Source organism: Bombina bombina, unplaced genomic scaffold (genome assembly GCF_027579735.1).
Source record: "Bombina bombina isolate aBomBom1 unplaced genomic scaffold, aBomBom1.pri scaffold_2186, whole genome shotgun sequence".
Lineage (NCBI taxonomy): Eukaryota > Metazoa > Chordata > Amphibia > Anura > Bombinatoridae > Bombina > Bombina bombina.
Window position 1 is genome coordinate 1 of NW_026511440.1, and position 13305 is coordinate 13305.

The 13305-nt window shown below is 40.9% G+C and overlaps 1 long non-coding RNA gene across 1 annotated transcript; it reads right to left on the reverse strand.

Moving 5' to 3' along the window:
* Window positions 1-4677: 4677 nt before the first annotated feature.
* Window positions 4678-6453, reverse strand: LOC128643750 (uncharacterized). The gene is made up of 2 exons (XR_008399878.1): window positions 6259-6453; window positions 4678-4968 (listed from the first exon to the last, which is right to left on the reverse strand). It is a non-coding gene; the product is annotated as an uncharacterized LOC128643750 (long non-coding RNA).
* Between the last annotated feature and the right edge of the window lie 6852 nt (window positions 6454-13305).

Consider the following 13305-nt stretch of genomic DNA (forward strand, 5'->3'; position numbering starts at 1 on the left):
CTATGGTGACATATGAAAGTTTTCTCCTCTTTTGTAAGATAGCTGGGCTGAGGTCAGAGAAGATGTGTACTTCAATGCCAGAAAGGTAAATAGGGTGTTTAACTCTATCATTAGTAGAGTGTCAACAGATTCTGCAGGGCTAAAGACATGGGTCCAATATGCAGGGTAACAACTGTGGGAGATAAAGGGATAGAGGGCCCTGCTAAGTGCTTTCCTGTTGTAAATGATCTTTCATAAAAGTTATCTACAAAACAGCTAAGCTCGTAGGCTTATAGGCTAAGGGTTTTCAAGGGGATAGCTAAAGGAGAAGAACTAAGATATAAAATGCTAGTGTATATTATATGCATCCCTGAACAGTAGTGTCTTTAAGGAGTTGAAAACTAAGGGAGTCGTGTAGAGAAAGGCAGAGAGTTCCACAATATAGGGCCAATCTGGAGAAGGGTGTTAAGCTCTATCACACTAAAGGATCTCATGTTTGTTACAAAAATTCAAGAGCTTGGCGTTTATATCTCGTTGAAAGGTGCTTTATTCAAAGGCTTTCGACGAAGGAAACGATGAGCTCATTCTATTTGTATGTCTGGGGAAACAGGAGTACCATAATGAGTATGGGAAAAGATCTTGCAGATAGCCGGAGTTCAATGAAGGGATGACTGATTCAGGGACCCTGCATATTCGCAGGTTGTTCTGCCTGCTACGATTATCCAGGTTCTCAATTTTATTTTCATGAGTAGTTGTATCGTACTAGACTGATTGCAGCTCAGTGTTATTCTGGTGTGAGCGATTTTGCGTGAGTTTATTAGCTGCTTCAATTCGTGAAACTCTTGTATCGAAACTATCTATCTTTGCGTAGTTCACCAAAGAGATTGCACACCTCCTACATTATCTCCTTGATATCTTATTTTGATGAAAGTTGTTCTAAGTTATCTTTTGTACTATAATTCACTTGGGGGAGATCCATGTTATGGACTTGTGCTACCACCAGTTGTGTATGACAGGTAATTATCTACTTAACAGGTTCTGGGTGTTGGTCTGTAGGTTTGAGGTATTGATTAAGCGAGTTAGGATTCACCCCTTTATCCAGGAGGGGACCACTATAACAAGAATGTGAATTTGATGAGGGAATATTTCCCTAAATTTTAATTTAAAAAAATTACTTCTTGGGGTTAATGTGAGTCTTAAACACAGATTTTGTCACCATATTATCCCAACCCATGCTTTCACTAGGCACTTATTTTACAGCAGGGATTTTTTGGGGTTTTAAATGTATTAAAAAAAAAAAAAAAAAAAAAAAAAAAAGAATTTAGAATATTTTGCTTCTATAAAAGATATGAAAATAGTTTTTTTTATGCATTTAGGATACAATCTATCCAAATATGCAAAGTACACTTGCTGAAATATATTATATAAAATATTATATTTGAGAGATAAATATGAGTAATAGGAGGAAGAAAAGGAGAGAATGCTATAAAAAGGAGAAAGAAGGGGGGGGGGGAGTAAAGCACATTCCCATCTATTACATCTCTGTGTTTCAAAGGTATATACACATTGAACTGCATATTTTCTTGTGTGTCAACAGTATTATGGTGAGAAAAGTTGATAAAAAAAAATAAAAAATGATTATTACCTGATAAATTAATTTCTTTCCTGGTAGTGAGTCCTTGTTCCTTACTTTTGGAAATTACATCACCTGGCCACTGGGAGGAGGCACAGAATCCCTACACCAGTTTTTAACGATCCCTCCTATTTCCATTCCCTCCCAGTGTTGCTATATAGCTGAGGAAAATAGGAAGAAAGGGTACCAATATACAAACAAGGACTGCTGCCACCAAGAAAGAAACAAAAAACACTTATGGGTCTGAACTCTCACTACCAAGAAAGAAATTAATTTATCATCAGGTAAGAATAAATGATGTTTTCTTTCTAATGGTAGTGAGTTCACAGTCCTTACTTTTGGGAACCAATCCCCAAGCTGTTCAGTCCACACACACACAAAAAAAAAAACAGGTTGCACAATAAAAGTAAAAAAAAAAAAAAAAAAAAAAGAGTCAGGCCTTCAATTAGTACAAACTATCGCCTGAAGAGCCTTCCTGCCAAAATCTGCCTAAGCCGGGGCAAAAGCGCCAAAATGAGACTGAACGGGTAGAATGAGCAGTAATTCTTGGGGACGGTTGCCGATACGCTTCCAAGTAAGCCATACGAATCAAACTGAACCAAAAAGACAAAGGATACAGCAGTAGCCTTCTGACCTTTCCATTTAACAGAATACAAAACAAATAAACTGGAAGATTGTCGAAAGTCTTTAGTAGCTTGCAAATAAAACTTTAAAGCATATATACTTTTTTTTTTATTTCAGATCCCAAAGACTTACACCGTTGGAAAGGCCATGCGATTACCTTTCCAACAGTGGGTTTGGGGGGTCTGTAGCTGCTTAGATACAGGCTTCTAAGCTGCATGCCCCATTTCCCTATACTTTCCGTTGTAATTTTTAAATAAGTTGCGCGGCTGAACGTCATCACGTGAAGCCCCGGCGATGCCTTTTACAATACAGGCCAGATCGCCGGTGTGGGAGTCAGTAGGAGTCCCAAGATTGCCCTCAAGGTGGGTGAGTGCTAGCAACGGCTCTGTGACGTCAGCACCTGACTGGGCCAAATTGCGATGGCTCAGAGCCGTCGTTAGCACTTAAAGGGTTAAATAAGTCTTATTTTTGTACGGGCCTGAACTCAGTCTGTTTAGTGTCCTGAACTTCCAGAGTTCTTAACACTCCTTTAAGTAAAGCCCTTAAAATGATCCATGGTAAAACTGAAAATTAAAGTCCTCAGACTCCTTGTCCGATTATGGAGAGGAACCCTCAGTAAAAGACCTCGACATCAGACGCTTACGAGAATCTGTCCAAATCAGATTCCTTAGATTGTCTATTTTTTGGATTAACAGAAGAACTGCCCTTAGAGGAAGAAAATTTAAGTATGTTTTAGTTTGTGTTTACACTTACTTGCAGGCCGAATAGCAGCAATAGCCTCGGTAACCACTGATTGTAGTTGGGCCTTAAACTGTGGAGCAAATTTGGTCACACCACCATGAGGGACAAATACTGGTGGAGGATCCGTTTTAGGAGCAGGACCTGGATCTTGAGGATGTTTCTGCAAAACTGATACTAGGCATGATCTAGAAAGCTGGAGGGCACACTGTTGTAGATCATAAAATAAAATAAAAATGTTGGAGGAATTCTCATGTGAATACACCCTGATGGCTTCAGTCCCAGAAGGGTCCATCGCTTGCATACTATTAAGTAATATACAGCTCTCAGTGTATATGAAAGTAAATTGCGTAATCGCAATTAATATTCACAAAAGTATTTGTACACTAGTACAATGTATGTGCTAATATAAATATACTGTAGATATTTCTTACAACTAGCAACCCGGACTCTGGTGTAAGAGTCTTACCCCCGCCTGATACCGAAGTCCATGAAGCAAGCCTCTGCAAATACCGGCCACCTGACTAAAATCCCTCTGAATATAAACTGAGATGAAAGCGCAAAGAAAACCTCTGCCTCCCATTCGGCACAATGAACATGCTGGAGCGAAGAGATCGGTACCACCGTCATCTTGGGAAAAGTATACAACTGTGTTCTGGTTACAGCTATAAAAACGGTACCCAGAGCACATAGCACAACCCTACAAAATTCCAAACCGGGAATCAAATGGGGATTTCAGTAGCCCTAATCAAATAAAAAAACATGGCAGTCAACACCCTCCACAAACTGTCTGAATACATTGGCAAGTGATTTCAGTCTGATATTGGAGGGAGACTGCACCATGTAAATAAGTATGATTCCAGCACCAATTAAGTGTAAGGGGGGCAGGAGAGCCATAGGGCAATTTCCCAGCACTAAGTCCTTTATTAGGGAAGAGATATGGCCCAAGATACGTACTTATACCCACACTCAGAGCCTACTCAACTGCAACGTTTCCTCATAATATTTCTGACCTGTGACAAATAGAGAAGGACAGGTGTAAAGAGGAGTGAAATATCAAGCCAACAAGGGAAAAGCAAGGCACTACCTTGCGACACCCATGGCTATTTTGTAACTCGACTCCAACAAGAAGGAACAATGCACAAACAGCACCCTCCTACACACCTTCTCTTCCAGGAACTTTCCACTGAAGGAGTGAATCTGAAATTGTCATAATTCACCAACATCACTATCCATGCCTATATGGATATATAGAAGAAATACTGGGAGGGAAGGGGAAGTAGGAGGGATAGTTAAAACTCTGGTGGTGGGGTGTCTGTCTCCTCCTTGTGACCAGGTGATGTAGCTCCCAAAAGGACAGTGGACTCTCACTACCATTAGCAAGATTAACACTATTCCGACTACTCTGCAATAATGTTTTTGTATGTTTTTTTTATTTTAAAGGCAGCCTTAAACTTTTATGATTTTGATAGTATGCAGTTTTAAGAAAACTTTCCAGTATACTTCCATTATCAAATTTTGCACAGTCTTTTTTATGTTCACAATTTCTGGGGAACAAGATCCTACTGAGCATGTGCACAAGCTCACAGGGTATACGTATACTAGTCTGTGATTGGCTGATGTCTGTCACATGATACAGGGGGTCGGACAATGGGAGAAAAAAAAAAATTGTCAGAAAAAAATAATCTACTGCTTATTTGAAATTCAGTGTAAGTGCTATTGCATTGTCTTTTTATTATGTACTTGTTAATTATGTAATTCTGCTGCATTGAGTGGTCCTTTAAAGTGTGTACTTAGGCAAAACACTACAAACCAAAGTTCACAAGTACAGGGCAGGATGTTTCAATTCTTGGAGTGAAAAACTTTACATATTAAAGAAAAATGAACCTACAAAATTATGAGTTGTAAGTGGAACATGATCCAAGAAATCCACCTGTAGCTCTGCACCAATTAGCGAAGCTGCATCTGTATTCCAATCCAAACGTACTTTCTTGCTGAAAAGCAGAATGGAAATGATCAAAGCTTATACTCTAATAAAACTTTTAGGTGCTGCTAAAAAAAACACGACAATGAAGGCAAGCTGAACCAATGTTAAAACGTTTGCATATAACCTTACAATTTGTAATACGAAAATGAAATGCGCAGGATTAAAGTCAGTAAAGCCAGAATTTAAGGGAAAGTCTACTCCAGAATTGTTATTGTTTAAAAAGATAATCCCTTTATTACCCATTCCCCAGTTTTGCATAACTAACACTGTTATATTAATACACTTCTTACCTCTGTAATTACCTCGTATCTAATCCTCTGCAGACTGCCCCCTTATCTCAGTTCTTTTGACAGTGTTGCATTTTAGCCAATCTGTGCTGATTCCTAGGTAACTCCACGGGTGTGAGCACAATATCTTTATACGGCACACATGAACTAATCTAGCTGTAAGAAACTGTCAAATGTATTCAGATAAAGTGGCGGCCTTCAGGGGCTTAGAAATCAGCATATGAGCCTACCTAGGTTTAGCTTTCAACAAAGAATACCAAGAGAACAAGCAAATTTAATGATAAAAGTAAACTGTAAAGTTGTTTGACTAGACTGTCCCTTTAAACTATCATGATTCAGACAGAACACACAATTTTTAACAACTTTCCAGTTTATTTCTATTACCAAATTTCTTTTGTTCTTATGGTATCCTTCACTTAAAATAATACCTAGGTAGGCTTAGTAGCAGCAATGCTCTACTGGGAGGTAGCTGCTGATTAGGGACTGCACATATGCATGTTGTCATTGGTTCACCCAATGAGTTTAGCTAGCTCGCAGTAACGTATTGTTGCGCCTAGGTTTACTTTGTAGCACAGGATCTCAAGAGATCAAAGAAAATATGATAACAGAAGTAAATTGGAAAGTTGTTTTAAATTGCATGCTCTGTCTGAATCATAAAACTTTATATTTTGTCTTTACTGTCCCTTTAAGACAAAATGATGAAGTTTAATGAACCTGTGTTGATGAATCCATTTTAATAGAGTACAGTGATGCTAACAGGTGACAAGTGTGCACTTAACTTGCTTTACTCCAAAAACAGATTTGTTCTTAAAAGGGATAGGAAAGTCAAAATTAAACTTGCATGATTCAGATAAAGCAGGCCATTTGAAGACACTTAAACTCACTTCTATGGCAGACAAATAAGCATGCATTTTCATTTTATTTTTTTAAATATAGAAGAATTTAAAAAAGACAAATAAATGTATCTAACAAGTGAATGTATGTGACAATGAACAAATTATCCGACTTACCCCTTTTGTTCCTGATGTTTGAAAACCGCACAACATTCTGGCTGAAGACCTCGAACTTTTAATGCTTTGATGAGGCAATCTTGTAAACTCATACCATTTCTCACATTAACCTTAAGGAGATAAAGTAAAATGTGAATTAGTGTTTAAGGACTACAACACATTTTATAAGACAAATACAAAGCAAAAGTCTTAAAAGAGATACTGAACCAAATTTATTATTTTTTCACGAGAGAGAGCATGCAATTTTAAGCAACTTTCTAATTTACTCCAAATAATTTTACTTCATTCTCTTGGTATCTTTATTTGAAAAACCTGGAACGCTTACAAACCGGCCCATTTTCGGTTCAGAACTCTGGATAGCGCTTGCTGATTGGTGGCTGCATTTAGCAACTAATGAGTAAGTGCTACCCAAGTGCTGAACCAGAGATGGGATGGCTCATATGCTTACATTCCTGCTTTTTCAAATAAAGATACCAAGAGAATAAAGAAAAAAATCATAATCGGAGTAATTTAGAAAGTTTCTTAAAAATAAAATATATGCTTACCTGATAAATTTCTTTCTTTCCTGGCATGGAGAGTCCACAAATCCATTCCAATTACTAGTGGAGATTCAACTCCTGGCCAGGAGGCGGAAAGAGCACCCCTGCAGAGCTGTTAAGTGTCACTCCAATTACCTATAATCCCCAGTCATCCGACCGAAGGAAAATGGAAAAAGAAGATGACAGAAGAGTGTAGAGGTGCCTGAGGTTTATTTCTTTAAAAAAAAAAAAAAAAAAAAAAGCCGTCTTAATTTAAATTAAGAGTGGGTCGTGAACTCTCCATGCCAGGAAAGAAAGACATTTTTCAGGTAAGCATAAACTTTTTGTTTTTATTCCAATGGAATGGAGAGTCCACAAATCCACTCCAATTACTAGTGTGAACCAATACACAAGTTAGAGGACACAGAATGGAAGGGAGAACAAGATAGGTGAACCTAAACAGAAGACACCACCGCTTAGAGAACTTTTCTCCCAAAAGAAGGCTCAGCCGACACAAAAGAACCAAATTTGTATATTTTAGAAATGTATGCAATGAGGACCAAGTGTCCGCTATGCATGTTTACTCCACAGAAACTTAATTTTTGAAAGCCCAGGAAGAAGACACAGCCCCAAAGGGATGAGCCGTAATTCTCTCAGGAGGAGGAGTGTTGTCCAGCTGTCTCATAAGCTGAATACGTCACTTGTTAAACCTATATGCTGTAACTCTTATTGTAAGAATATTATAATATCTAGGGAGCATATATATACATTGTATCATTTTATATGTTATGTTTAATTGTAATGTATCTTTTCTGTATCCCTTTAATATTCAATTGTAGCTAGACGCATAGTGACCTTTATACACACATTTTACATGTACTTTTAAACCCTTGAGCTATGTGTGAGAAAACACTACTGATGTAAGGAATTTTAGTTAGGTCAAAGGTAGCTATACATCAGATTGGAATATTTTGAGATCCTACATTACTCCTTTTTCCTGTCAGTCATAAATTTACTTAATATCTTCAAGGATATCTGACAAATGTGATGTACAACTTACAGGATGCCAGATGTTTTCCTTATCTTAGAAATGAGCTAATGACTACAGATTTCAATGTATTCTGAAATGTATATAAGCTCGCTATCCTGATCAATAAAGTTAGAGTTGTTCTGCAGACATATCCTTGTGTGTATTTTGTGGAACAACCCTCCAAGTACTTGTAACACTTTGCAGTGTAGATACCAGAGTCCTGAAGCAGAGGAAAACAAGAGGGTCGTGGTCCTAGAGGAGTCCTCTAACAACTTCTCAACCAGAGAGAAAGAGAAGTAGAAGTGGCCTTCTGAGCCTTACGCATACCAGCAAAAAACAACAAATAAGGCAGCAGATTGCCGAAAATATTTAGATGCTTGCAGATACAATTGTAGAGCACGCACAACATCCAGGTTGTGCAGCAGACATTCCTTCTGAGAAAAAGGGTTAAGACAAAAGGAACAACAATTTCTTGATTGATGTTGCGATCCGACACTACCTAGGAAGAAATCCCAACTTAGTATGAAGGACTGCCTTATCCGCATGAAAAATAGGGTAAGGAGAATCACATTGTAGAGACGAAAGTTCAGAGACTCGAAGAGTAGAAGAAATAGCGAGTAGAAATAAAACAATACAGGATAAAAACATATCAACTGAATGCATAGGCTCAAAACGAACCTGTTGTAGAACTCTATGAACAAGGATAAGACTCCATGAAGGAACAACAGGATAAAACCCAGGCCTGATTCTGACCAAGGCCTGAACAAAAGACATCTGGTAGATCTGCGAAATGTTAGTGTAAAAGAATAGACAGTGCAGAAATCTGAGCCTTCAGAGTACTAACTGACAAACCTTTCTCCAGGCCATCCAGAAGAAAGGATAAAAAGCAGGGGATCTTCATCCAACCCCAAGCGAAACCCTTAGATTTGCACCAATAAAACAGGTATTTACACCATACCTTATGGTAAATCTTACGAGTAACAGGTTTACAAGCTCGGAGTATGGTATCAATGACCTTCGAAAAACCGCAACTAGCAAGAAGAGGCAATCAATCTCCAAGCTGTCAGCTTCAGAGAATCTAGATTTGAGAGGGAGAAGGGACCCAAAGCAGAAAGGTCCTTCCTCAGAGACAACCACCAAGGGTGAAGAAATTACAGCTACACCAGATCTACGAACTAGATCCTGGAAGACCAGGCAGGAGCTATTAGAATCACAGACGCCCTTTCCTGTTTGATACAAGCTATTACTCGAGGAAGGAGGACAAATGGAGGAAACAAGAATGCTAGATCGAAGACCCAAAGAACCGTCAGAGCATCAATCAGAACTGCTTGAGGATCTCTTGTGCTTGGAAATACCTTGGAAGCTTAGCGTTTAGACGAGACGCCATCAGATCAAACTCCAGAACCCCTCACCTGAGGCATATCTTTGAGAATACTTCTGGATATCCGGATGGGGAGCCCACTCCCCTGGATGAAAGGTCTGTCTGCTCATAAAATCCGCTTCCCGTTATCCATCTCTAGGATGTGGATGGCAGAAAAGAAAAAATCGTGAGAATCTGCCCACTGGAGAATGCAAGTCACCTCCTTCATAGCTAAGGAACTACGAGTTCCTCCCTGGTGGTTGATATACACCATTGAGGTGGTAATGTCAGACAGAAATCTGATAAATCTGACAGAACCTAGCTGAGGCCAAGCTGATGGAACGTAGAGCAAGCTTCAATGCTCTAAGATGTTTATTGGGAGGGAAGACTCCTCTCAGGTCAAAAGACCCTGAGTCTTTAAAGAACCCCAAACTGCTCCCTAGCCCGACAGGCAGGAATCCTAGGTCACAATCTCCCAAGATGGTCTCAGAAAGCAAGTTCTGAGACAGATAATCCTGAGAAATCCACCAAGATAGAGATTCTCTCGTTATCGAGTCTAGGATTATCCTCAGAGAGATCCGAGTGGTCTCCGTTTCATTGTCTGAGCATGCAAAACTGTAGGTGTCTGTAGACTGAAACAAGCAAAATGAATAATGTCCATGGAAGCAACCATTAGACCAATTACTTCCATACACTGAGCCACTGATAGACGAATAGAGTACTGAAGAGAAAGGCAGGAAACAAGTTGCATGCTGGCATCACAGATAAAGGTATTAGCCAGCTTTAGAGCTTTGATCCTATCCTGGATCTCTTCTATGGTAGTCTCCTCAGAAATTAGGTCAGACAAGGAGTCGCACCAATAATATGCTGCCCCTGCAACCGTAGCAATACTTGCAACTGGTTGTCAAAGTAAACCCTGATGAATATACATCTTTCTTAAATAAGCTTCCAGCTTCTTATCCATAGGGTCCTTGAACGAGTAGCTATGCTCAAGAGGAATAGTTGCTCTCTTGGCTAGAGAGGTTGAAGTGTCCTCTACCTTAGACACGTTGTGCCTCCACAGAGGAAGGTTTGATACCAAAAACTCTGTTAAGTTTGTTTGAACTCATAGGAGTGGCAGCAACAAAAAAATAAATTATGCTTACCTGATAATTAATTTCCATCTGTATGAGGAGACTCCATGGCTTCATTCCTTGTGGGAATACAGAAGCTTTCCACCAGGAGGAGGCAAAGACACCCCAGCCAAAGGCTTAAATACCTCCCCCACTTCCCTCATCCCCCCAGTCATTCTGCCGAGGGAACAAGGAACAGTAGGAAAAATAACAGGGTATAAATGGTGCCAGAAGGACAAACAAAAATTTTGGTCCGCCCAATGGAGAAAAAAGGGCGGGGGCCATGGACTCTCCTCATACAGATGGAAATGAAATTATCAGGTAAGCATAATTTATGTTTTCCATCTTAATATGAGGAGAGTCCACAGCTTCATTCCTTACTTGTGGGAAACATAAACCCAAGCTCTAGAGGACACGGGAGGAAAGAAGGGAGGGTAAAAAGGGAGGTGGACCCTATTCTGAGGGCACCACAGCCTGCAAAACCGTTCTTCCAAAACCTGCTTCAACCGAAGCAAACACGTCAAATTTGTAAAACCTTGAAAAAGTATGCAAGGAGAACCAGGTAGCCGCCCTACAAATCTGCTCCATAGAGGCCTCATTATTGAAGGCCCAAGAAGAAGCCACAGCTCTAGTTGAATGAGCCATAATCCTCTGAAGAGGCTTATGTTCCGCTGTTTCATATGCCAAGCGGATAATGTTCCTCAACCAAAAGGATAGGGAAGTGGAAGAAGCCTTCTGCCCTTCACAGAATAGACAGCACACAATGCTGAAGTCTGTCTAAAATCCATCGTAGCTTGAAGATCGAATTTCAAAGCTCGAACCACATCCAGATTATGAAGTAATCGTTCCTTCGAAGAAGGATTAGGACACAAGGAAGGAACCACGATTTCCTGATCGATGTTGTGATCAGACACCACCTTAGGGAGGAAACCCAACCCAGTGCGAAGAACAGCCTTATCAGCATGAAAAACTAGGTAAGGAGGCTCACATTGCAAGGCCGCCATCTCAGACTCTGCATGCCATGGCAATAGCCAGTAGAAAAAGAACCTTCCAAGACGGCAAAAAAATGTCAACCAAATGCATGGGCTCAAACGGAGCCTTCTGCAAAAGCTTAAGAACCAAATTTAAACTCCAAGGAGGAGCGGAATGTCTAAACACAGGGCTGATTCTGGACAGAGCCTGAACAAAAGACTGAATATCAGGAAGCTCAGCTAGCCTCTTGTGTAACACAGATAGCACCAAAATCTGTCCTTTCAAGGAACTAGCGTCAAGTCCCTTCTCCAATCTGTCCTGGAGAAAGGAAAGAATCCTAGATACATTATGCCAGGGGAACACGCGTTCTTCACACCAGAATAAGTAGGTCCTCCACAGTCCACACCTTCTGATAGATGCGACGGGTGACCGGCTTTGTAGCTTGAATAAGACTATTAATCACTCTCTCAGAAAAACCTCTCGGCTAGGACTAGGCGTTCAATCGCCACGGAGTCAGTCTCAGAGAATCCAGATTTTGATGAACAAAAAAAAGACCCTGTTACAGCAGATCCGTGCGAGAAGGTAACCCTCCATGGAGGAGACAACGACATCCCACCAGGTCCGCAAACCACATCCTTCGAGGCCACGATGGAGCAATTAGAAAAGTCTAAGCTTGCTCCTGCTTGATGCAGGTCACTACTCGAGGTAGAAGTTGTAACGGTGGAAAAATGTAAACTAGATTGAACCCACAGGGCACTGATAAGGCATCTAATTTATGCCTGAGGATCCCTGAACCTCGACCCGTATCTGGGTAGCTTGGCATTAAGTCTGGACACCATGAGATCTATCCCCGGCGTCTCACATTTGATGCAAATCTCCGAAAACACCTTGGGATGGAGAGAGCATGCCCCCGGATGAAACGATTGTCTGCTAAGAAAGTCCGCTTCCCAGTTGTCCACACACGGAATGTGGATCGCTGACAGCGAGCAGCTGCAGGCCTCCACCCATTCCAGAATCCGAGATACTTCCCTCATGGCTAGGAAGCTTCTCGTTCCCCCCCCAGATGGTTGATGTAATCCACAGAGATAATGTCTGATAGGAATCTGATAAACTGGGACAAACCCAGAAGAGGCCAAGCCTTCCGAGAGTTGAAGATCGCTCGAAGTTCCAAAATGTTGATCGGGAGCAGAGACTCCTCTTGAGTCCACCGACCCTGTGCCTGCCTAGCACCCCAAACAGCTCCCCATCCTGACTTGCGTACGTAGTCACAATCTCCCAGGATGGTCTCAACAAGGATGTCCCCTGGGACAGGCGATCTGGACAGAGCTACCAAGAGAGCAATTCTCTCGACCGGTTGTCCAAAGAAATCTGTTGGAATAGATCCGAGTGATCAACATTCCATTGTCTCAGCATGTACAACTGAAGAGGTCTGAGACAGAAACTGGCGAATGGTATGACATCTATGCTGGACACCATGAGGCCAATTACCTCCATACACCTGGTGACGGATGTTCTTAAGGAGGTCTGGAGGGCAAGACAGCTGGAAGATATCTTGCAACGTCTCTAGTCTGTAAGGAATATATTCATGGATATGGAATCTATTATTGTGCCAAGGAATTCCACTCTGGTACTGGGAACCAGAGAACTCTTTCCTAAGTTTATCCTCCATCCATGAGATTGAAGAAGTAGCAGAGCTTTTGAATGGTCTTCTGCCAGCTGGCAGGACAGACCCTGGACCAGGATGTCGTCCAAGTATAGAGCTACTGCAATACCTCTGGATCTTGCCACCGCGAGTAGAGCCCCTAGAACCTTCGTAAAGACTCTTGGGGCAGTAGCCAGACCAAATGGGAGAGCCACAAACTGGAAGTTTTGGTCCAGAAAGGTGAACCTTATGAACTTGAAGTGATCCTTGTGTATTGGCACATGAAGGTAAGCATCCTTCAAGTCTATCGTAGTCATGAACTGTCCCTCTTGAACTAAGGGCAGAATCAACCTTATCGTCTCCATCTTGAACGATGGCACCAACAAACTTGTTTAAGCACTTTAGGTCTAGAT